This window comes from Populus alba, chromosome 3 (genome assembly GCF_005239225.2).
Source record: "Populus alba chromosome 3, ASM523922v2, whole genome shotgun sequence".
NCBI classification, from domain to species: Eukaryota; Viridiplantae; Streptophyta; class Magnoliopsida; order Malpighiales; family Salicaceae; genus Populus; species Populus alba.
The window spans coordinates 7,304,374-7,328,599 of record NC_133286.1 but is presented as its reverse complement, the minus strand read 5'-3'; the positions used below and the strand labels follow the sequence as shown (position 1 = coordinate 7,328,599).

At 32.7% G+C, this 24,226-nt stretch overlaps 1 pseudogene; it reads right to left on the bottom strand.

The window, feature by feature from the left end:
* Window positions 1-23,697: 23,697 nt before the first annotated feature.
* LOC118034597 (small nucleolar RNA R71) lies at window positions 23,698-23,808 on the bottom strand (annotated as a pseudogene).
* Between the last annotated feature and the right edge of the window lie 418 nt (window positions 23,809-24,226).

The following is a 24,226-nucleotide window of genomic DNA, read 5'->3' as shown; positions in this document are numbered from 1 at the left end:
CTATAGCAGAAATTAAATTAGCAAACAAAATCAATTGAAATTGAAATATATCAAGAAAACAAACCTTGGTTGCAAGCACACATCCACCAACAGAAATTAGAACCGATCCTTGAAACGAAATTCCAGTTTATATTTTGAATTTTATCTTTTCTTAATATTGGTTAATTAACGGATCCGCCGTATAACTAGCCCTAACCAACAAACAATCACAGTGTCCGCACTAATGATTTAATCCAATGGTAGCTTTAAGATCTAGATAAATTCATTAATCTTAACAAACAAGTTGTCAATTTGTGTTGCTATGATCGAATGTTCTCCCTAAGTTTAATAACGTAGTTCCGCTATAATTATCAAGCTTAGTTGCTTCACAAGTTTATATACCACAACTCCGGTTTTGATATCAAACTTAGCAATAGATTGTTCACAATAATAACTTAGAGTCCGCTCTAGCAATTATCAACAACAATCATAGGAAATATGCATAGGAAAACAAACATACTCATTCATAACATAAACTGAAAATAAAAGGAAGAATAAATCTCACAGTTCTTGAAATCCGAAGGTTTGTTGTGTCCTTGCAACCAAGAAAACGAGCTTAGCCTTGCATATCTATTGAACAACTACTCCTAAAGATGAAAGAATACATAATTTTTGATTTATAGAGAAGAGAGTTTATGTTTCCTCCCTTCTTCTTGTTTGTACCTCCTTCTCCTCTCCGTCTATTTATACACAAATTGTAAGTAAGAAAATCAAAGTTCAAGTGTGAACATCAATAGATGGTGGTAGTGTGAAGGCGGCTGGCGGCTGGCGGCTGCTGACTGGTGGCTGCCTTGAGGTTGGTGGCTGCCTTCCTTGACCTTCTAGAATATTTACTAGAGGAGCTAAATTGCTGGTCGGTTTGGATGCTTTTAGATGAAATTTGGATTCGTTTCTTCACGCAACCTGCTTGTTGGCAGAAAACTCATATGACATCGTTTTTGGCTGAAATTTGGAGCATTTATATATCTTTGAGTAAGGAATCCAAAAAAAATGAGTTTGCATCAATTGGACTTATGAAGCTTCAGATATTGAATTTTGAATGGGCAAAGGTCAACATTGGCAGACTGCGAGATTTGACTTTGAAGGATGTTATTTCCATGATCTTTCTCTTTTTATTTTTCTTGCATTACATTTCCAGAAAGGTATGGATGTTAGCTTTTTAATTCCATTGGAATCACTTCGTTTCGACCTCTAGAACTCATGCTCTGCACAAAACATCGACTGAATGTCAAATCTGCCAATTACCTCCAATTTACTCCTTTTTGTATCTTTCATTCAAAAGTGCCTTCAAAACATAAAACAAACAATATTAAGGCATTTTATATAAATAAGATAGGCAAAACACTAGTTAAATGCGGGTGAAACTATCGAATAATATGGTTACATCACATGGAATCCAATAGAGAATGTTAGTGCGATCATACTGCGAAGTGGGAAAGAACATGAAGAGAAAAGGTTGAAACAAATTGAGATGGAAGAAGAAAAAGAGATAGAAACTGAATTGAGTACAAAAAAGGAACATCTTCCTCTTCCACAAACTGAAACATCGACCAACACTCCAAAGGTAACTCCTCACTCAATGAATTCTAGTTTTAAAACAATTCCACCCTTTCCTGTGAGTTCTTCTAGGTCAAAGAAAGAGGACAAAGAAAAAGAGATTTTAGAGGTCTTCAAGAAAGTAGAACTCAACATTCCTTTACTTGATGCTATCAAACAAATTCCTAAGTATGCCAAATTTTTGAAAGAGTTGTGTACTACCAAGAGAGCTTTCAAACTGAAAGGTCATGAAATGGTAAGTATGGGTGAAGTTGTATCTGCTGTTGTTCAAAAGAATATGCCTTTGAAGCAAAAAGACCCAGGTGCGTTTACTATCCCATGTGTTATTGGTAATGCTAGTTTCAAAAGAGCCTTGTGTGATTTAGGTGCATCAATTAGTGTTATGCCTAAACATGTTTATGATTCTCTTAGTCTTGAGCCTTTGAATAAAACTAGCATTGTAATACAACTTGTGGATCGTAGTTTTGTTTACCACTTGGTGTGATAGAAGATGTCCTAGTCAAGATTGATAGTTTGGTCATTCCATGCAACTTTTATATTCTTGATATGGAACATGATTCTTGTGATTCATTAAACAACACTCCTATATTGTTTGGGAGACCATTCTTGAAAACTGCCAATACAAAAATTGATTGTGGTAAGGATACTTTGTCTATGAAAGTAGGAGATGAAAAGATTGAATTTAATTTTCATGATGCAATGAAATATCCTTATAGCAATGTTTATTCTATCACATGCTATAACCAAGTTGATAAGTGTGTGCAACAAGTTTTTTATTTTAATTGTGAGGATGGATTAAGAGTAGCTTTGAACTATGGCTATGATGTTACCGAGATAGAAGAGATGGAGAGGCATATATGTGTACCCCAAACCATGCATGAATCTGCATTGGATTTGCAAGCTTTGCAAATTATCCTCAATGATGCAAGAGTCATTCACCCCATCACGGACAGTGATTGGGTAGCGCCTATCCTTTTGGTGCCCAAAAAGATTGGAATTATGTTGGAAGAAATACAAAATGATGCTTATGAGAATGCAAGTATTTACAAAGAAAAGACTAAGAGTCTCCATGACCGAATGATTATAAGAAAAGAATTTAATGTTGGGGACAAAGTCCTTCTTTATCATTCGCGTTTGAAACTTTTTCCTGGAAAGTTGCGCTCCTGTTGGATTGGACCCTTTATTGTTTCTAATGTTTTTCCTTATGGTGCAGTTGAAATTACAAGTTTAGAAACCAACAAAGTACTCAAGGTCAATGAGCATCGTTTGAAACCTTTCTATGAAGGTTGGAAGGCAGAACTCACCGCTTTTGAAGAGTTAGATGAACCAATCTATGAAGAGTGAGCATGCCACATGTCAAGCCAATGACATAAAACAAAAGCGCTTACTAGGAGTCAACCCAGCATAAAAAAAAAAAATCAGATTTGCTTTCTTTTTCCTTATCTTTTTTTTTTTTTTTTTGCATTTTAATTTATTTTTTGTCATTCTCTTATGTTCCTTTGCTTTTATTTCAACATTGAGGACAATGTTGTGTTTTAATTGTGGGGGTATTGGGAGAATTTTGGTTTTCTTATTTTAATTTTCTTTGTTATTCTTAAAAAAAAAAAAATTGTGTTTGATCTTTTTAAATCCCATTGGTTTTTTGAGAATATCAGTATTATATATGAGAATTAATTGACATAGATGAAGATATAAATCAAATGAAGGAGTGTGCATGAAAATTTTAAGGTTTAATTGGTTTAGGGATTGACTTTGAGAATATGCCATGTTGACTTTATAGTGTTATACCAATGTAAGCTTTTGAGCCTTCAACATTATATTCTTTGAGTGTGCATTCTTTCAATGATATGTATCTCTAGAACTTGCTTCATATCTTGTTGAGATTACATTCGCATTACATATATACATGAAGATGATAAAGGCATTAGGAGTATATCAATGAGAGGACCTATCACTTTGGCATGGCATAGATTTCATTTAAATCCCGACAATTAATTGAGTTTTGAAGTTTGCATGTAAATAAATTCATGAAAATTTATACTCTTTATCCTTCTTAATTGTGTTCTTGTTTATAATGCATATATTCTTGGGTATTGATAGGATATTAGGAGATTGGTCATAATGATTTGATTTAATTTAACTTTGATTTGATTTTACCTATCCTTTCTCGAGGACGAGCAAGAGCTAAGTGTGGGGGTATTTGATGCAACCATATTATTCGATAGTTTCACCCATATTTAACTAGTGTTTTGCCTATGTTTTATATATAAAATGCCTTGATATTCTTTGCTTTATGTTTTGAAGGCACTTTTGGATGAAAGATGCAAAAAGGAGTAAATTGAAGGTAATTGGCAGATTTGACGTTCAGTCGATGTTTTGTGCAGAACGTGAGCTCTAAAGGTCAAAATCAACTGATTCCAGTGGCATTAAAAAGCTAACATCCATACATTCCTGGACATCTAAGGCAAGACAATAAAATAAGGAAGAGCATGGAAATCGCAGATTTCAAAGTCAAATCTCGCAATCTGCCAGTGTTGACCTTCGGTCAGTCCGACTTGAATATCTAAAGCTACAAAAGTCCAATTGATGCAAACTCAATTGTTTTGGATTCCTGACTCAAAGGAATATAAACACTCCAAATTTTAGCCACAAACTATGTTATATGAGGGAGATATGATTTTTTAAAGATGACAACTGAATTCTGCCAGCAAACAGGTTTCGTGAAGAAACGAGTCCAGATTACGTTCCGAAGCATCTAAACCGACATCCAAGTTTTTATTTCAGCAATGTAGCTCCTCTAAGTCAAAGCTTGAAGATTTCATGCAAATCTATTTCTCCTTTTTTAGGAAAATAGTTATTGAACTACTTAAATGTAAATTGTCTACTTAAGGGAGGATTATTTTGTAAAATAGAGATTAGGGTTTCCTAACACCGGAGTTGTGGTATATGAACTTGTGAAGCAACTGAGTTTAATAATTGTAGCGGATCTACGTTATTAATCTTAGGGAGAATATTCAATCAAAGCAACATAAGCATACAACTTTGTTGTTAAGATTAATGAATTTATCTAGATCTTAAGGCTGCCATTGGATTAAATCATTAGTGCGGACACTGTGATTATTTGTTGGTTAGGGTTAGTTATACGACGGATCCGTTAATTAACAAATGTTAAGAAAAGATAAAAATTCAGAATATAAACTGGAATTTCATTTCGAGGATCAGTTCTGATTTCTATAGGTGGATGTGTGATTGCGACCAAGGTTTGTTCTCTTGATAATTTTCTGATTTTATTAAATTTTGTTTGATAGTTTTCTGTTTTATTTTTCTTTAGCCTATATAACATCCAACCCCCCCAAATTGCATAACGTATAGCATAAAAATCTGAACTAAATCTTCCTCGTGGGATCGACCCCTTGCTTGCTCTATACTATCTTGTGTGTTGTGTTTGAAGCTAGGGTAATTAATTTGTGTGACCGCGACATCGCAACACCCACCAAATCAATGCATAATCCGTGAATTTGATGACAACCAATTTCACTTTCTTTGCCTCCGAATAGTTATGGCAATCAAAAATCCAATTCACCTTTTTCTCCCACTTCAAATATGCCTTGGGATCGTTTTTACCTTGAAAAGAAGGTATTTTCAGTTTGATAGCATCCAAATCACCATCTAAATCAGCATGTCCCCCAACACTACGGAAATTTTCCCTTTGGCCGAATTGGCCCCTAGTTCTATTCCCAAAATCCCTTCGGTTTCTAGGCTGCCAAAAACCTTCCCGATGGCCTATGGCCTCATCCTCAAAACCACCATCACCAATATCATCAACAACCTCCTTAAAATCCTCAAAATCAGCCCACCTTGGCCTTTCGACCCTACTGCCACTGTTTGCTTTCGGTTCAGCCCCAAGCTTCCTCACATTTTGGGTGCTTGTACTAGCCTCATTACTAAGTTTCTCCACCCTATCAAGTCTGTCAGACACATCTCCCATCACAAAATTCATCCTCTCCATCATCTGCATCATGGCTTGCATTTGGAACGTAAGTTCTGCCTCAGGATGGGGTGGTGTGTTGTTTTGATCTGACATGATAGTACCTTCTTATGGTTCTTGTGAAACTGAAACCAACACCAACACCAAATAAAACCAACTTGGCAGCGCAATCCAAATATATATATATATATGACTCAAGAAGCAATAAAAACCAGAAAACAAGCAAAATGAAATTGCGATGATAGTCTCGCGAGTAGCAAGCGAGTCTATTCGAAATATGAACGAAACTGAAGACTCGAATAAAAAAAACATAAACAAAATATGAAAAAAGGATGAAACAACACCCAAATATGTTGAATATGATGAAAATAAATTGCAAGAAATGAAAACAACAGAAAGAAAGCGAATTTCAAAAGTTGGCGCAAAACAAACTCGTTTACGACGAGTTACGTCCGAATCTGGAACCTAAAGTCAATGATGTCCAATTGAGCTAAAATTTCAGATATAGTGCTCTAACAACCCAAATAGACATAATATGAAATTTGAACAATTTACGATAAGGTTTGATAGACTAACGCAAAAACATTATAAATCAAACATAATGAGACCCGAATTTGAAACCCACAGCAAACGATATCCAATTGACCCCAAAATCAATATGTGATGCGATTAGGGACCCAATAATAACATAATCAAATTTGAGCTCATTCCGAGTTGATTTGGTCAAATTTGCCTTTGTTTAGTTTTCTACAGCAGAAACAAACGAATGACTTTTTTTTTCTTTTTTTTTCTCTCCCTTTTTTTATGCCACTGATATATTTTGGTCAGGAACCAAATGAAATAACTTTTTTTTTTTCTAATATGATACCAAATCAAGAGAAGAAGAAATTGGACACTAAGGAATTTTATTTTTTTTACGAAACAACAAGAAATGAAAATTTCAAAAGGATATAACTTGATTAATGGAGCCAAGCTCTGATACCAAATGATGCAAACCTCGTGGTCACGTAACCCACACGCAAAGACATCAATTCCCAAAAAGCCAAGTAAATCAGGTTTGATAGGAGTGTGACACAAAAATAACTTATACCTAGGCACCAACACTATTGGAAACGTAAACCCCCACCCAATGAATATTGATTCGCGAACGAGAAGTATAAAGATGACGCCACGAAGCTAGTTGTTCTTCGATAAGTCGTTTTCAGTTCTTTAGAGAACCAAGGAAGGAAGATTTCCCACCAACACACAACAAGTGCAACAAAGAAGTTTATTGATCTGAAAATTGCATAACCTTACATGTTTGGTTATGCCTTTACTTATACTGACTACAGACTTAAAGAAACCCTAATGGACCCCCTTAGGTGGACTTATATGAAGCCCACTTATAATTGACCCAAATAAGTAATATTACATGTTTGGTTATGCCTTTACTTATACTGACTACAGACTTAAAGAAACCCTAATGGACCCCCCTTAGGTGAACTTATATGAAGCCCACTTACAATTGACCCAAATAAGTAATAACAACCCAAAAACTAAGAAGAAAATAATAAAAATCCAAAAATTACCATCCTAAATATGCTAGAATCAAATTTGTGTTGCTGCCCCCTTTCCTTTGATGTCCTTAATTAGCTTGGATTTCCTTGTTTAACTTGGACAAATAAGAAAACAAATTTCCTCCTTTGTTGCTGATTTAATTACTTTCCTTTCTATGTTAGGAAAAGCATTAAATAGTCCTCCCCTCTTTAGAAATAAGATATGGCCAACTTCCTTACTTAATTAGGAGAATAAATTGCTGTCTTTTTATCCTTGTAGCATTAGGAAAATAAACAAGCCTAAAAGGCTAGTATTGGGCCGGACATATCAACCCCTTGTTCCACACAAATTGGGCTCTTCTTGGACCTGAACTAGATGAATTAAAGGTTGTCCTTCATGCTCCTTAAATGTCCCAAGCCCTTCTAGGTCCATCTTGCTCCATAAGTTCTGAACAAGCCCATTCAATGCTTCTTTAAGCTTCTTTGCCCTAGCTCTTCTTTAAGCTTCTTTGCCCAATTGGCATCTCCAATGGATCGTTGATATGGTTATGCTTGGTGTTGGGTTGATCCACATCACCTGGTTAAAATGTAATTGGATCCTTGCATTTTCGCGCCATTTTTAAGTTGGTCCTTGGATTTTAATTTTTGCAATTTGGATCCCTATTAAACCCCAAACTTTGATATTTCTTCAATTAAGTCCTTGATTTCATTAATTAAATTAATTCCAAAATCAATTAAGTTTCAAAAGTACTTATCAATTCTCCAATTAAGCCCTTGATTTGAGTAATTAAATTAATTCCAAAGTTTAATTAAACCCTAAAACTTCCAATCATGTTGCCCTTGACCCAAATTTTAATTTATTCTTCATTTTTTTATTTGTTTTTCATCATTTATTATTATTATTTTTCAGTAAATAAAAATAACAATAAAATAAAATGGTCAAAAATTGGGTTATGACAAGCATGATGTGGTAAATGGATGTATATGATATTCTCTTTTATGAGAATGATGTATTGTGAAATCCCAAGAGTATTACACTACACTAAGAGATGAATTATGTTACGATAAACCCTAAACACCATTGCGAGAATGTGTATTGTCACTCTTTTATGGGATGTTGATTCACCTTATCGTATGTAGGTTATGCCTTGCTAATAAATAAAATGCATTGATAAATTCATAGATGATATTGTGAAAAGCATCGAGAATCCAACAACTTACAAAAAACAAATTCCACTGATTTTGGCTATGAAAAAATCGGATTGTTACATCTTTCTCAACCAATCTTTGATAATTTTCTCAGCATTCTAGTATATTTTTCTCACTGATATTTTTGTTTTATTTTCTTCCAACATTTTTTAATTTTTTTTAACGTTTTCTTCTATTTGTGATTTTTGTTTATATCATGCTCTAAAATAGGCAACAATAGAGCTCTTCAAAATCAGAGCCATAAATTTTAATCATTGCAAAAAAGATTTCCTAAACCAGGTTGGATTTTTTTTCAGTTTGTTGTTAGGCGAATCAAGTTCTTAAAGATTTTATAGATTAGTTGGAATAGATTCCTTTATAGGATTATTTATTATATTAAAATAAGAACAAATCTGATAAAGAATTTCTTGGATCGCACACGTTATGTTAGAGTAGTTATAACCTCAATTAATTGTGATTCATGACTAATCACATTTGCGCAAATATTTCATGCTTCATGCTTTAAGCAAAAGACTTAAAAGATAAAAATTAGGAATTATAATAGTAGTTACGGTTAAAAATATATTTTATTTAAAAATATATTAAAATAATAATTTTTTTATTTTTTAAAAATTATTTTTGAGATAAGTAAATTAAATCAATTTGAAAAAAATAAAAAAAAAAATAAAATTTAAAAGAAATCATATTCCTAAACGGTATTTTTAAATACTTCCAGTGTTGTCCATAAAATTAAGCAAAAATAAAGAAGAACGGAGTGAACAGTAAAAAGTTATATTGTATTGCTTTCTCCTACTACTGTGATAGTAATCGACAAAGGTCATAAATTTCAAATGAAAATATAAAATGCTATTATTGTTACTTATAGAGAAATAGCAAGCAAGGATCCAAAAGCCATAATGGGTCCGCAATAATTTCAAGTGTAAAATCCATTCGTTAGAAATTGATGATATATTTCATTGTGGATTTTGATATTTATGTTGGTTTTCTCACACATGTTCTCCTGAACAGTAAACATGAGAAACGCTCACGTATTGATAAAAGAAAACAAATTAGAGAGCATTCCTGGGCAAAGGGATCGATTGCTGTGTTCAATCAGGTAAAATAGACATGTACTTATGAGGTGCGAAAATGGATTATATATTTGTCTGAAATAAAGATGTCCCTTTTGAATTATAATATTGAAAAAAAATGGATGGTTTTTCATATTGTTGTCAACCGAACTAGACCAATACCTGTGTAATTACTAAAATCTGTAGTTTTTTATGTCGCAAATCATTATGTTTTGGTGGATTCCCAGGAGATCTTATAAAATCTTACTCTTCTGCAGCTCTTCGGTTAGGCTGGTGGTTTTCAAAGGCAATTACAAACTCCACTGTAGTTGTAGTTCAGTACTTGTTCCTTCCAACTTACTCTTTGCTTTAATGCTCAACATGTTCTTAATTGGTAAATTCTTGATCCTTTTGAACTTTATGCACTCTTTTGTTGAAAAAAAGATTGTCAACCACCACTCTCTTAATTTGGTAAAAAGCACATTGCAAGCAAGTGGTAACTATTTCAATAGCACCCCTCACTTTTTCACTAATTCTATCAGGAAGTGAAACGGTTGCAATCTTACATGGCTGATTATATATTTGTTGGATGCCGCGCTCCACGGCGGGCTTACTTTTTATGGTTTACTTTTTATTTTTATAAAAAATACTATAAAAAATTCATAATACAAAAAAATAATATTTTTTAAATTATTTTATTAATAATATTAATTATAATAAAACTAATAATATTAATAATACATATAATAATATTTTTATTATAATATTATTAATTATAATAATATTTATAATATTCATACTATTAATTATAATAAAAATAATGTTATTTATAACATAAATAATACTATTTTTATATGATTATTTAGAATTATAATAAAAATAATAATATTTATAGCACAAATAATTATATTAAGAATTCCAAGAATATTTATAACACAAATAATAATATTTTTTATATCAATACTTTGAGTTATAATAAAAATAATAATATTTATAATACAAATAATAATATTTTTTATATGAACACTTTGAATTATAAGAGAAATAATAATATTTATAACACACAAATTATTATTTTAAAAAAACCACAAAATATTTATAACACAAATTATTTGGATCCTGGTGAGGACCCAAGCGAATTAGATCCTGAGACAGAACCCTGTAGACTTAGGTCCTACACAGGATCCATTACCATTGGGTCCTAGCGAAGGACCCAAGCAAATTGGGTCCCGACAAAGGTTCATTATCAATAGGTCCTGACACAAGACCTATTTGAAGGGTAAAAATATAAATTATTGTTCTTATTATCATTATTGTCATTAATAAATTTGAAATAAAAAATTATTACCACCAAAGAAAAACCATAAAGTTGATTTGAAAGATAAAATTATTATTATTATTATTATTATTAGTGCTACACTACAGGTTCACTTTTTATTTTCATAAAAAAAATATTATAAAACTTTATAATAAAATAATAATTTTTTTTCAAATTTATTAATAATATTAATTATAATAAAAATAATAATATTTATAACAGAAATGATAATATTTTTAATATTAATACTATTAGTTATATTAAAAATAATAATATTTATAACACAAATCATACTATTTTTCATATTAATACTTTTAATTATAATAAAAATAATTATATTTAAAAACAAATAATTATATTTAGAAACTTAGGACCTAACAACCTTGGGTCTTAATGAAGGACCCAATCAACACCTAAGTGAATTGGGTCATGAGGCCCGACCCAAGGGGGTTGGGAATTGGGCCATGTTTGGACCCTAGGTGGTTGGGGGTTTGGGTCCGTAGCTGGACCCAAGGGGGTTGGGTGTTAGGTCTGTGCCCAGACCAAGGGCGCTTGAGGGTTGGGTTCGTGCCTAGACCCAATGGGGGGTTGGGTCCATCCATGTCTAGACCTAATAAAGGTTAGGGGTTGAAGATTGGGTCGTGCCCGGACCTAAGGGGTTTAGGGTGTAGGTCCGTGTCGGGACCTAAGGGGCCAGCCCCTCTTGGGTCCGGGCACGGGCCCAACCCCCAACCTCCCTTGAGTGCGGACACAGACCCACTTACTTTGGGTCGGACATGGACCCAACCCCTTGGGCCCGAAAACGATCCCATCCCCTTAGGACAGGAAACGGCCCCAACCCCTTGGGACAAGTAATTAATACTTAAAAGTGTATTTTTATTAAGGTTTTATATCATTATTTTGCACTTGAAGTATCAATAACTCCTTAACTAAAGCATGTTTTATAATAACTAATGCAACCATATTATTCGATAGTTTCACCCACATTTAACTAGTGTTTTGCCTATGTTTTATATATAAAATGCCTTGATATTCTTTGTTTTATGTTTTGAAGGCACTTTTGGATGAAAGATGCAAAAATGAGTAAATTGAAGGTAATTGGCAGATTTGATGTTCAGTCGATGTTTTGTGCAGAACGTGAGCTCTAAAGGTCAAAATCAACTGATTCTAGTGGAATTAAAAAGCTAACATCCATACCTTTCTGGACATCTAAGGCAAGACAATAAAATAAGTAAGAGCATGGAAATCGCAACTTTCAAAGTCAAATCTCGTAATCAGCCAATGTTGACCTTCGGTCATTCCGACTTGAATATCTAGAGCTACAAACTTCCAATTGATGCAAACTCAATTGTTTTGGATTCCTGACTCAAAGGTCTATAAACACTCCAAATTTCAGCGAAAAACTATGTCATATGAGGGAGATATGATTTTTCAAAGATGACAATTGAATTTTGCCAACAAACAGGTTTCGTGAAGAAACGAGTCCAAATTACATTCCGAAACATCTAAACCGATATCCAAGTTTTTATTTCAGCAATGTAACTCCTCTAAGTCAAAGCTTGAAGATTTCATGCAAAGCTATTTCTTCTTTTTTAGGAAAATAGTTATTGAACTACTTAAATGTAAATTGTCTACTTAAGGGAGGACTATTTTGTAAAATAGATATAAAAAGAATGAGAGAAGAGAAGGGGGTCAGCCACCCAAGAGGAGAAAAACGCCCCCTACTCTAAGAAACCCTAAATCATGCATTCTTCCATCTTTTTGATTAGTTGTTCAACAAACATGCAAGGCTAAACTCATTTTCTTAATTGCAAGGACACAGAAACCTTCCGATTTCAAGAACTGTGAGATCTATTTTACCTTTTCTTTTCAGTTTATATGATGAATATGTTTGTTCTCCTATGCTTATTTTTCCTATGATTGTTTATTTTAATTGCTAGAGCGGACTCTAAGTTATTATTGTAGACAATTTATTGCTAAGTTTGATATCAACACTGGAGTTGTGGTATATGAACTTGTGAAGCAACTGAGTTTAATAATTGTAGCGGATCTACGTTATTAATCTTAGGGAGAATATTCAATCAAAGCAACATAAGCATACAACTTTGTTGTTAAGATTAATGAATTTATCTAGATCTTAAGGCTGCCATTGGATTAAATCATTAGTGCGGACACTGTGATTATTTGTTGGTTAGGGTTAGTTATACGACGGATCCGTTAATTAAAAAATGTTAAGAAAAGATAAAAATTCAGAATATAAACTGGAATTTCATTTCGAGGATCAGTTCTGATTTCTATAGGTGGATGTGTGCTTGCGACCAAGGTTTGTTCTCTTGATAATTTTTTGATTTTATTAAATTTTGTTTGATAGTTTTCTGTTTTCTTTTGCTTTAGCCTAGATAACATCCAACCCCCCCCCAAACTGCATAACGTATAGCATAAAAATCTAAACTAAATCTTCCTCGTGGGATCGATCCCTTGCTTGCTCTATAATATCTTGTGTGTTGTGTTTGAAGCTAGGGTAATTAATTTGTGCGACCGTGACATCGCAACAATAACATACCTAATAATATAAGATACCTTTAATTTATGGTAAATGTTCATATAAATGCAGGCCTATCACATAAATGAAAGGATTGATTAATGAGTTTAAGTATTGAAATTGAAAGGACAAAGAGAGGGCCAAACTTAGAAAACAGATGCTGGTGCAGTCCAAACTGGAACACTGTTCGGTAATCGGGTCATATCTCGAGTTCTAAATGTCCAAATGACCTTAATTTTTGGACAGATTCGGTAAGACATAGGCCTACAACTTTCATGTTGAGTCCAAGATTTAAAAAGGCCGTTTTCAAATCCAAATTATAGCAACAATGGAGAAGTTTGAATATGTCTTGCAGCCCAGACATTGTTCTAGAAGTCCAAATGACCTCAATTTTTTTTCCTGGAAATATAAGACAATTTTCTAGAACTTTCATGGTACAGGCGGTTCCAGTTCTGATATTAGCAATGGTGTTTTATTCAGATAAGAAGATAAGGATTTTCACCAAGTCAAGAGTTGGGCACCCACTCAACAATTAGTCATCAAATCAATAGTTTCAAATTTTGGCCTATAAAAGGAGGCATTTGTCATGCATTTAGGCATCTTGGTGTTCATATCAAGATCATGCTCTTGCTCTTTTTCTTTGTATTTTGTAATGTTTAAGTTTTATTTTATGTTATATTAATCTCTTGTTTATGCTTTTCATTTCCTTTCCTTTATTTATATAATTATGTTCTCATCTTGTTTATTTATGTTTCTTTCTTTGATTATGTTTAGCTAAATCTATTATGTCAAGGTAAAAAGGTTACACTAATGGTGTAAGAATAAGTATGGTGTAAACTCAACATGGACCTTAATGTTTAATATTAACATGCCTTATCTTTTTATCTTACTAATTCTTAATACCTTGCTTGTTAAATGATTAATCTAGATTTGAGTTGTATAACACTTGGTACAACAAATGTTTGGCACTCTCATAGCCCAATCATATGGTATTACCTACACTTGTGTTATGAAAGGAACTTGATTTGTTGTTAACATAAGTTAGCATCATGAATTCCTAACAATATTTAAAAGTTTGGTGTTACGTAAATAAGATAATTAATATGATCACATTAACAATTTATAATGAGCTATTAATGACAAATCATCCAATTGGAACCACCTTTGTGTATGGTTTCCAGTTGAGTAGTAAGAGTTTATGCTATACTTGTTTGAAGTATCATTAGTTGATCCTTTAACCTTGACATTTGTTTTTATTATTGTTTAATCCTCACATTAATTTTACAGATCAAAGTCCTCCTTATTATTACTATTACTATTATTAATATCATTACTACTATTACTACTATTATTACTATTATTGTTATTATTAGTATTAGTATTAGTATTAGTATTAGTATTAGTATTATTAGTATTATTATTATTACTATGACTACTACTACTATTATTATTGTTATTACTATTACTATTACTATTACTATTATTGTTATTGTTATTGTTGTTGTTATTTATTATTATTGTTGTTGTGTTGTTATTTATAATTTATATAGTTAACGTCCCTATGGTTCGACCCCGGTCTTGCTGGGTTATTTATTACTTCGACACTCCTGCACTTGGGAGAAGACATCAATCTTTTAGTCGTGTAAATTTTTTGGCACCGTTACCGGGGAGGTAAATTCTTGTATAAATTATAATATTTATTTTATTTTCTCTTTTCACTTTTCATTTTATCTAACTTTTATTTCTTTTGTTTTGTTTTGTTTTGTTTCTTTTTTCTTCTCTTTTCTTTTCTTCCTTTATTCTCCTCTTACATGTGCATGAGAGTTTGATCATGTACATTAAGTGGTAGACTTTGTAGGGTATCCTCATCTTGTTTAGAAATTATGGTCGAAGAAGATAATTAATCGCTTCATAATGAGAATAATCGTAAGAGAACACTTAGAGACCACATGAATCCCACAAGAACAAGTGCACCCTCATGCATAGTTTTCCCTCCTGGTGCATCTCATTTTAATTTTAAGCCAGACATTATTCAACTTTTACCTTCTTTTCATGGCTTAGACCTAGAAAATCCATACTTGCATTTAAGGGAATTTAAGGAAGTCTGTAACACCTATAATGACTCAAATTGTAGTATGAACACCATTAGATTAAAGCTTTTTTTAATTTTTTATTAAAAGATAAAACTAAAACATGGTTACAAAATTTGAGACTAGGATCTATTTATGCTTGGGATGAAATGTAATAACAATTTTTAAAGAAGTTTTTTCTGTCTCACAAAACAAACTCTTTCAAAAGACAAATCATCACTTTCACTCAAAAGCTAGGAGAAACATTTTACCAATGTTAGGATAGGTATCGAGACTTGCTTAATACTTTCCCTCATCATGGTTTTGAAACATGGAGATTGGTTTCACATTTTTATGAAGGGTTAACACCTAGAGATAGGCGAATGGTTGAATTAATGTGCAATGGAACTTTTGAAGATAAAGACCCTAATGAAGCAATGAAGTACCTAGACTTGATAGTCGAAAATGCTCAAAATTAGGACACCATAGGTACTTATAAGGCACCAAGTAAAACTCAACCTCATACATCTAGTGGAGGTATGCACAACCTTAAGGAAGATCATGACCTCCAGGCCAAGTTTGCATCTTTAGCTAGAAAAGTCGAAGCACTTGAATTGAAAAAGAGTGGTTAATTAAAATTTGTTCAAAACATTGTGTGTCAATTCTGTGAAACTAATGAACACTCAATAAATGATTGTCTAACTTTGCCTTCTTTTAAGGAATGTTTCCATAAACAAGCCTATGTTTTAAACAGTTTCCAAAGGCCCAACCATAACCCATACTCACAAACGTATAACTCTGGTTGGAGAAATCACCCAGATTTTAGTTGGAAGAGTGATAGCAACAACGCACAAACTTCATAGCCATCATTTCAAGCACACCATAATTTCCAAAATTCTCATGGATATGCACCTCTTTATGCTCCACCTCCTAGAAGAAATCTTGAGAAAACATTGCATGCATTCATTGAAAAGCAAGAGGCAATCAACACTTAATTTGCTTAAGGCATGACAGCTTTTAAAGATACTCTTGCAAAGTTAACATCTGCTCTCAGTTTCCAAGAGAAAGGTAAGTTTCCATCTTAACCACAACAAAATCCAAAAGGGCAATACAATGCAAATGCAAGTAGTTCTGAAAGCCAACATATGGATCAAGTCAAATCAGTCATCACTCTTCGTAGTGGTAAGGTTATTGAAAAGCCCACTCTTGAACCTTTTGAGAAAGATGATAAGTCTATCTCTGAGGGTAAGGAAGGGGTTGAATCTGAACATTGCAAAGAAAAGGTTGATTCCCCGCTATCATTCTTATTTCCTCATGTCATGACCAAACAAAGGAAAGTCAACCACAACTCTGAAATTTTTGAAACTTTCAAACAGGTAAGGATCAATATACCTTTGTTGGATGCTATTAAACATGTTCCTTTCTATGCTAAATTTTTGAAAGATTTGTGCACTGTGAAGAGAAAACTGAATGTGAAAAAGAAAGCATTTTTAGCCGAACAAGTAAGTGTTATTCTTCAAAACAATAATGCTTTGAAATATAAGGACCTTGGTTATCCTATAATTTCTTGCTTTATTAGAGAACATAAAATTAAAAGAGCCTTACTTGATCTTGGAGTTAGTGTGAATTTACTTCCATATTCAGTCTTTCAAAGTCTTAATCTAGGTGAGTTAAAACCAACTTCTGTAACTCTTTTACTTGATGATAGATCTGTAAAAGTGCCTAGAGGAATAGTTGAGGATGTGTTAGTATAAGTTGATAAATTCATTTACACTGTGGATTTTATTGTCTTGGATACACAACCTGTTGAAGCATGTAATTCAATTTCTGTCATTTTAGGACGTCCATTTCTTTCCACTTCCAATGCATTGATTAATTGTAGGAATGGACTGATGAAGTTATCATTTGGAAACATGACATTGGAGATGAATATTTTCAACATTTACAAGCAACCTGGAGATGATAATGATTTATAGGAAGTGGACTTTATTGAAAAATTAGTTCATGATCAATTTCTAACCACTTCCAGTGAAACTGAGATTGATGAATCTGATGATTTGCAAATGGTATACTTTTAGGAAGAATCAAAGACATGTAATTGGAGACCACAAATTGAAGAATTGCCACCACGATCAATTAAGTCCATACCTTCAAGTGTTCAACCACCAAAACCTGATTTGAAGTCGTTACCATTTAATCTCGAATACTAATTTTTTGGAGAAAATGAAACTTTTCCGGTAATAATCTCTTCCAAACTTTATGCACATAAAAAAGGTAAGTTATTACAGACTCTGAAAATGCACAAAAATGCATTAGGATGGACCATTGCTGACATAAAAGGAATTAGCCCTTTGATTTGCACACACATGATTTATTTGTAGGAAAATGTTAAACCCTCTAGAGAAATGCAATGAAGGCTTAATCCTAATATGAAAGAAGTAGTGAAAAATGAAGTCAGTAAGCTTCTAGATAATGGAATCATTTATCTTATTTCTAACAGCAAATGGGTAGGTCTTACCCAAGTTATACCCTAAAAATCTGGAGTCATTGTGATAACAAATGAGAAAAATGAGAAAAAAGACAACTGCAAAAATCTTACAAAGTGGATTTTACTGGCCCACCATGTTCAAGGACTCACATGCATTTTGCAAGACTTGTGAAAATTTTCAAAAGTTGGGATCTATTTCAAAACATCACATGATGCCTTTAAATCCTATTCTTGTTACTATGATAATTTGTTGTCTTTTCTTGATCAAGCTATGGAACAGGAATTTCTAACATCTTCGGCACGACAAATCATAATATCTGCTACTACTACTGAACAATTGATTGACCAACTACAATCTTTCATCCTTGTCATTGATCCCTACATGAGTCACCTAAATTGGTCAACTAAGGAAAGTTGTAAAAAGCTTAGATTAGATTTGAGCCTTCATTTGTGAAACCTTGTGTCTTTTGGTTTTATTAATAGCATATTATTTTGTTTTGTTACTTCTTATATTTGTTTAAGTGTGTTTCAAGTTTGTCATTGTTCGCTGTTTCAGGTGATGTCTTCTATACTCTATCTTTCTACATTAGGACATTGAGGACAATGTATCATTTTGGTTGGGTGGAAAATGTAGTAGTTTCCATAAAAAGAAAACTAAATTACTAAATGTTTTTGCTATTATTAAAACCATTTGACAAAATTGTTATTAGGATGGTAGAGTAAAGAGGAAATTTTATTGACTCTTGAGATGCATCTTAGTAAGTATCATCACTAAGGTCTATCAGAATACTTGTTGAAATATTCAGGTTTACAAACTCTCACATTGTTATCACTTGATCCTGCTCATATACTCATTTAACTAGTATTCTTAAACCTTTATTTTCACACACACACTTTAACATATGATTGTGCGTTGCACATTGGATTATTACATTATTTATGTTCTTTTGTTAAAGGTAACAACTAAGGGAAAGGGATAGTATATAATTTGCAAAAAAAAAAAAAAATGATAATATTGATAATAAAAAAATAGATAAGTTTGGTTTCATAGCCTCCCTAACCTAAGCAATTAAGCCCGAAGGGGTGTTTTAACACATAATACCCTAATGTCAACTGACTTGGGATCTATTGGCCCAAAGCTTATTACATGGGTTAAGGAGAAAAGCTTAAGGGAATCAAACATTGCACTATCCACGTATCAGTATCTGCAACCCGAGTTACTAAGCTCGTAGGGGTGTCTTTAACACCTAATGCCCTAAGACCAACTGGTTTGGGAGTCATTAACCAAAAACTCATTACATGGGTTAAAGATGCATTGTGTTTTAAGTTGTATGTGTATATAAATAAATAATAAAAAAAAAGAGAAAAAAAGAGAAAAAGAGATAAATAAATAAATAATAATCCCAACCCAAGGAAGTTAACTTTAAACATTAGAACATAATATTGTTTTCTTCCAACAAAAGCCTCATCATCTATGTTTGCATACATTGAGCACATAAAAAGAAGGTTTATTAATATCTTGTTTAAGATATATGAAGCAGAAATATAAATTTAATGAGAGTTTGTTTATTTGGATAGATTAATGGAAGTTGAATCATGAATGCCTTACTTTGTGAAATTTGCAAATTGTTTTTCTATAAAACAATCCTATCACATAAATGAAAGGATTGATTGATGAGTTTAGGTATTGAAATCGAAAGGACAAAGAGAGGGCCAAACTTAAAAAAGAGATGGTGGTGCAGTCCAAATTGGAACACTATTCGGTAATCGATTCATATCTCGAGTTCTGGATGTCCAAATGACCATAATTTTTTGGACAGATTCGGTACGACATAGGCTTACAACTTTCATGTGGAGTCCAAGATTTAAAAAGGCTGTTTTCAAATCCAAATTATAGCAACAACGGAGAAGTCTGAATCTGTCCTGCAGCTCAGACAATGTTCAGTGTTCAACCCATATCTCAAGTTCTAGAAGTCCAAATAACCTCAATTTTTTTTTTCTGGAAAGATAAGACAATTTCCTAGAACTTTCATGGGTATAGGTGGTTCCATTTCTGATGTTATCAATTATGTTTTATTCAGATAAGAAGATAAGGATTTTCACCAAGTCAAGAGTTAGGTACCCACTCAACAATTAGTCATCAAATCAATAGTTACAAATTTTGGCCTATAAAAGGAGACATTTGCCATGCATTTAGGCATCTTGGTGTTCAGATCAAGATCATGCTCTTGCTCTCTTTCTTTGTATTTCGTAATGTTTAAGTTTTATTTTATGTTATATTAATCTCTTGTTTATGCTTTTCATTTCCTTTCCTTTATTTATATAATTATATTCTTATCTTGTTTATTTATGTTTATTTCTTTCATTATGTTTAGCTAAATCTATTATGTCAAGGTGAAAAGGTTACACTAATGGTGTAAGAATAAGTATGGTGTAAACTCAACATAGACCTTAATGTTTAATATTAACATGTCTTATCTTTTTATCTTACTAATTCTTAATACCTTGCTTGTTAAATGGTTAATCTAGATTTGTATTGTATAACACTTGGTACAACAAATGCTTGGCACTCTCATAGCCCAACCGTATGGTATTACCTACACTTGTGCTATGAAAGGAACTTGATTTGTTGTTAACATAAGTTAGCTTCATGAATTCCTGACAATATTAAGATAATTAATATGATCATGTTAACAATTTATAATGAGCTATTAATGACAAATCATCCAATTGGAACCACCTTTGTGTGTGATTGATGATGAGGGCATTAAATACACAGTTGCTCAAATCTTTCCCAATACTCTGAAAGTGTCTCTCCATGAGATTGCCGAATCCCACATATTTTTTTCCTTATGTTGGCAACTCGAGATGCTGGGAAATACTTCTTAAGAAAGATCTTTTTCATGCCATTCCAAGTTCCAATTGAACCTGGGAGAATGGAGAAAAGCCATGCCTTTGCTGCCTCTTTTAAAGAGAAAGGGAAAGCTTTCAACTTAACCTGTTCTTCGTCAACTCCATTCGGTTTCATGCCAACACAAACCATTTGGAACTCCTTGAGATGAGTATGAGGATCTTCTCCTGCAAGACCATTAAATGTTGCTAGCAAATGTATAAAACCAGATTTGAGCTCAAAGTTTACATTATTATCAATGTTTATGCATAATGGTTGATTTTCCACGTTAGGAGCAGCAAGCTCCTTGAGTGTTTGTTGTGCAATAGCCATAGTGTTGAGGTGAGCTTCCTTTCGTAACCTGCGTAAAGTTTTTTCTATTATAAGATCTAACTACACTTGACTTTGATTAGTAGAACGGGTTACTGGCATAAATCATCAAGAAAACTCAAAAGAAACTAACCACACAAGAGATCGAAAACAATGCAAATTGTATGAAAATTGATTAGTACTTAAAAGTGCATTCTCATTAAGGTTTTATATCATCGTATTGCACTAAAGTATCATTAAATTCCCTAACTACATCATGTTTTATAATAACAAGTCTGATAATATAATATATCTTTAATTTATGGTAAATGCTTATTTTGAATGCAGGTATATCTCACAATTCAAAGGATTTATTGATGTGATTAACTATTGAAAGTGAAGAGACAAAAAGAGGACTAAGCTAAGAGAAGAGATGTCAGTTTAATTCCAAACTGGAACGCCATTCGGTTATTGGATCATAATTGGAGTTGTAGAACTCGGATTTAGGTCTACTTTATATGAATGGAAAAGCTAAGACATAGACCTAAAACTTTCATGAAGAGTCCAAGACTCAAATCTGCCGTTTTCAAATTCAAATCTTAGGAACAACGGAGAAGTCGGAACCTGTCCTGCAGCTCAGACACTGTTCGGTTTTCAGCTCATATCTTGAGTTCTAGAAGTCCAAATGAGCTCTGGTTTTTTTTGTTGGAAAGCTAAGACAATTGCCCACAGCTTTCATGGAACAAAGGGCTCTAATTATGATGTTACCAATGACGTTTTGACCAGCCAACAATATCAATAACCAGCCAACAATGTCAAGAACCATCAGCCAACAATGTCAAGAACCAGCCACCAAATCAATGGATGGCCACCAACTAAATAGTTTGTCAACCAATCAATAGTTCTAATTTCTAGCCTATAAAAGGAGGCATTTGCCATGTATTTAGATATATGATTTTTCAGATCAAAATCATCTTCTTGCTTTCTCTCTTTGTAATGTTCAAGTTTTCTTTCATGCTATAGTAATCTCTTGTTTATGCTTTTTCATTTCCTTTCCAATACTTAGTTAACTTATATCATGTTTATGTTTTTATATTGTTTATTTATGTTTTTCTTCTTCATTATGTTTAGCTAAGTTAATTGTGTCAAGGTGAAAAGGTTTCACTAGTGGTGTTAGAATAGATATAATATAAACTCAACATGGATTTTAATGTTTATATCCAAGAAAGATTGTTATTAACATGTTTTATCTTTTTATCTTACTAATTCTTAATACCTTGCTTAATGGTTAATCTAGATTTGTGTTGTATAACACTTGGTACATCAAATGCTTGATCCTTCATAGTTTTCGGCCGACATCATTATTATGATAGGAACTTGACTTGTTGTTAACATAAGCTAGCAACATGAATGTCTGATGATATTTATAAGTATGGTGTTACTTAGATAAGATAATTAATATGATCATGTTAACAATTTATAATGAGCTAATAACGATAAATCATCCGATTGGAACCTCCTTTGTGTGTGGTTTCCAGTTGAGTAATAAAAAAAGTTTATAATATATTTATTTGAAATACCATTAGTGAATCCTCTAACCTTGACATTTGTTTTTATTATTGTTTAATCCTTACATCAACCTTACCTCTCAAAGCTCTCTTTATTATTACTACTACTACTACTATTATTATTATTATTTACATTCTTGTTATATTATATGTACGTTAAGTATGCTCTGTGTTTGATCAAGGATCCTGACATTGTTGGTCTTGCCTTGTTCATTCGCATCAGAAATCTGTTTATATTATATAATATATCTCTTTAATATTTTCATAAACTCAGTATATAGGCTGGAAACCTGTGGCCCGATCTTTTAGATCATTCTCAGGTATAACAACGCCACGTACTAAGTATTATTATTATTACTCTTAATATTACTATTACTATTGTTGTTATTATTGTTGTTGTTATCGTGTTGTTATTTATAATTTATACAATTAACCTCCATATGGTTTGATCCCGGTCTTGCCGGGTTATTTATTACTTCAACACTCCTGCATTTGGGAGAAGACATCAATCTTTTGGTCGTGTCAAGTTTTTGGCGCCATTGCCGGGGACAGTAAGTATTGTATAAATTATATATTTCTTTTATTTTCTTTTGTTTTTACTTGTATTTGTTTTTTCTAATTTTTGTTCTTTTTCTTTTTCTTTTCTTTTTTTTTTGCACTTGCATGAGAGTTTGGACACGTACATTAAGTGGTAGACTTTCTAGGAAATCCTCATTTTCTTCAGAAAACATGGCCGAAGAAGATAACCAGTCAATTCATAATGAGAATAATGAGAATAATCGTGTGAGAACACTTAAAGATCACATGAATCCAATAAGAACAAGTGCACCATCATGTATTGTTTTTCCTCCTGATGCATCTCATTTTAATTTTAAGCCAGGTATTATTCAACTTTTACCCACTTTTCATCGCTTAGAATTAGAAAATCCATACTTGCATTTAAAAGAATTTGAAGAAGTTTGTAACACCTATAATGACTTAAATTGTACCATGAACACCATCAGATTAAAGCTTTTTCCTTTTTCATTAAAAGATAAAGCTAAAACATGGCTACAAAATATTAGGTCAGGATCCATTCGTGCTTGGGATGAAATGCAACAACAGTTTTTAAAGAAGTTTTTCCCTTCTCATAGAACAAACTCTTTCAGAAGACAAATCACCACTTTCACTCAAAAACCAGGAGAAACATTTTACAAGTGTTGGGATAGATATAAAGACTTGCTTAATACCTGTCCTCATCATGGTTTTGAAACATGGAGATTGGTTTCACAATTTTATGAAGGGTTAACACCTAAAGATAGGCAAATGGTGGAATTGATGTGCAATGGAACTTTTGAAGATAAAGACCCTGATGAAGCAATGGAGTACCTAAACTTGCTAGCTGAAAATGCTCAAAATTAGGACACCACAGGCACATGTGAGGCACCAGGTAAAACTCAACCTCATATATCTAATGGAGACATGTACAACCTTAGGGAAGATCATAACCTCCAAGCCAAATTTACATCTTTAGCTAAAAAAGTTGAGGCACTAGAATTAAAAAAGAGTGGTCAGTTAAAATCTGTTCAAGAAATTGTGTGTGAAATTTGTGAAATTAATGAACACTCAACCAATGATTGTCCAACTTTGCCTTCTTTTAACGAATGTCTCCATGAACAAGCCAAT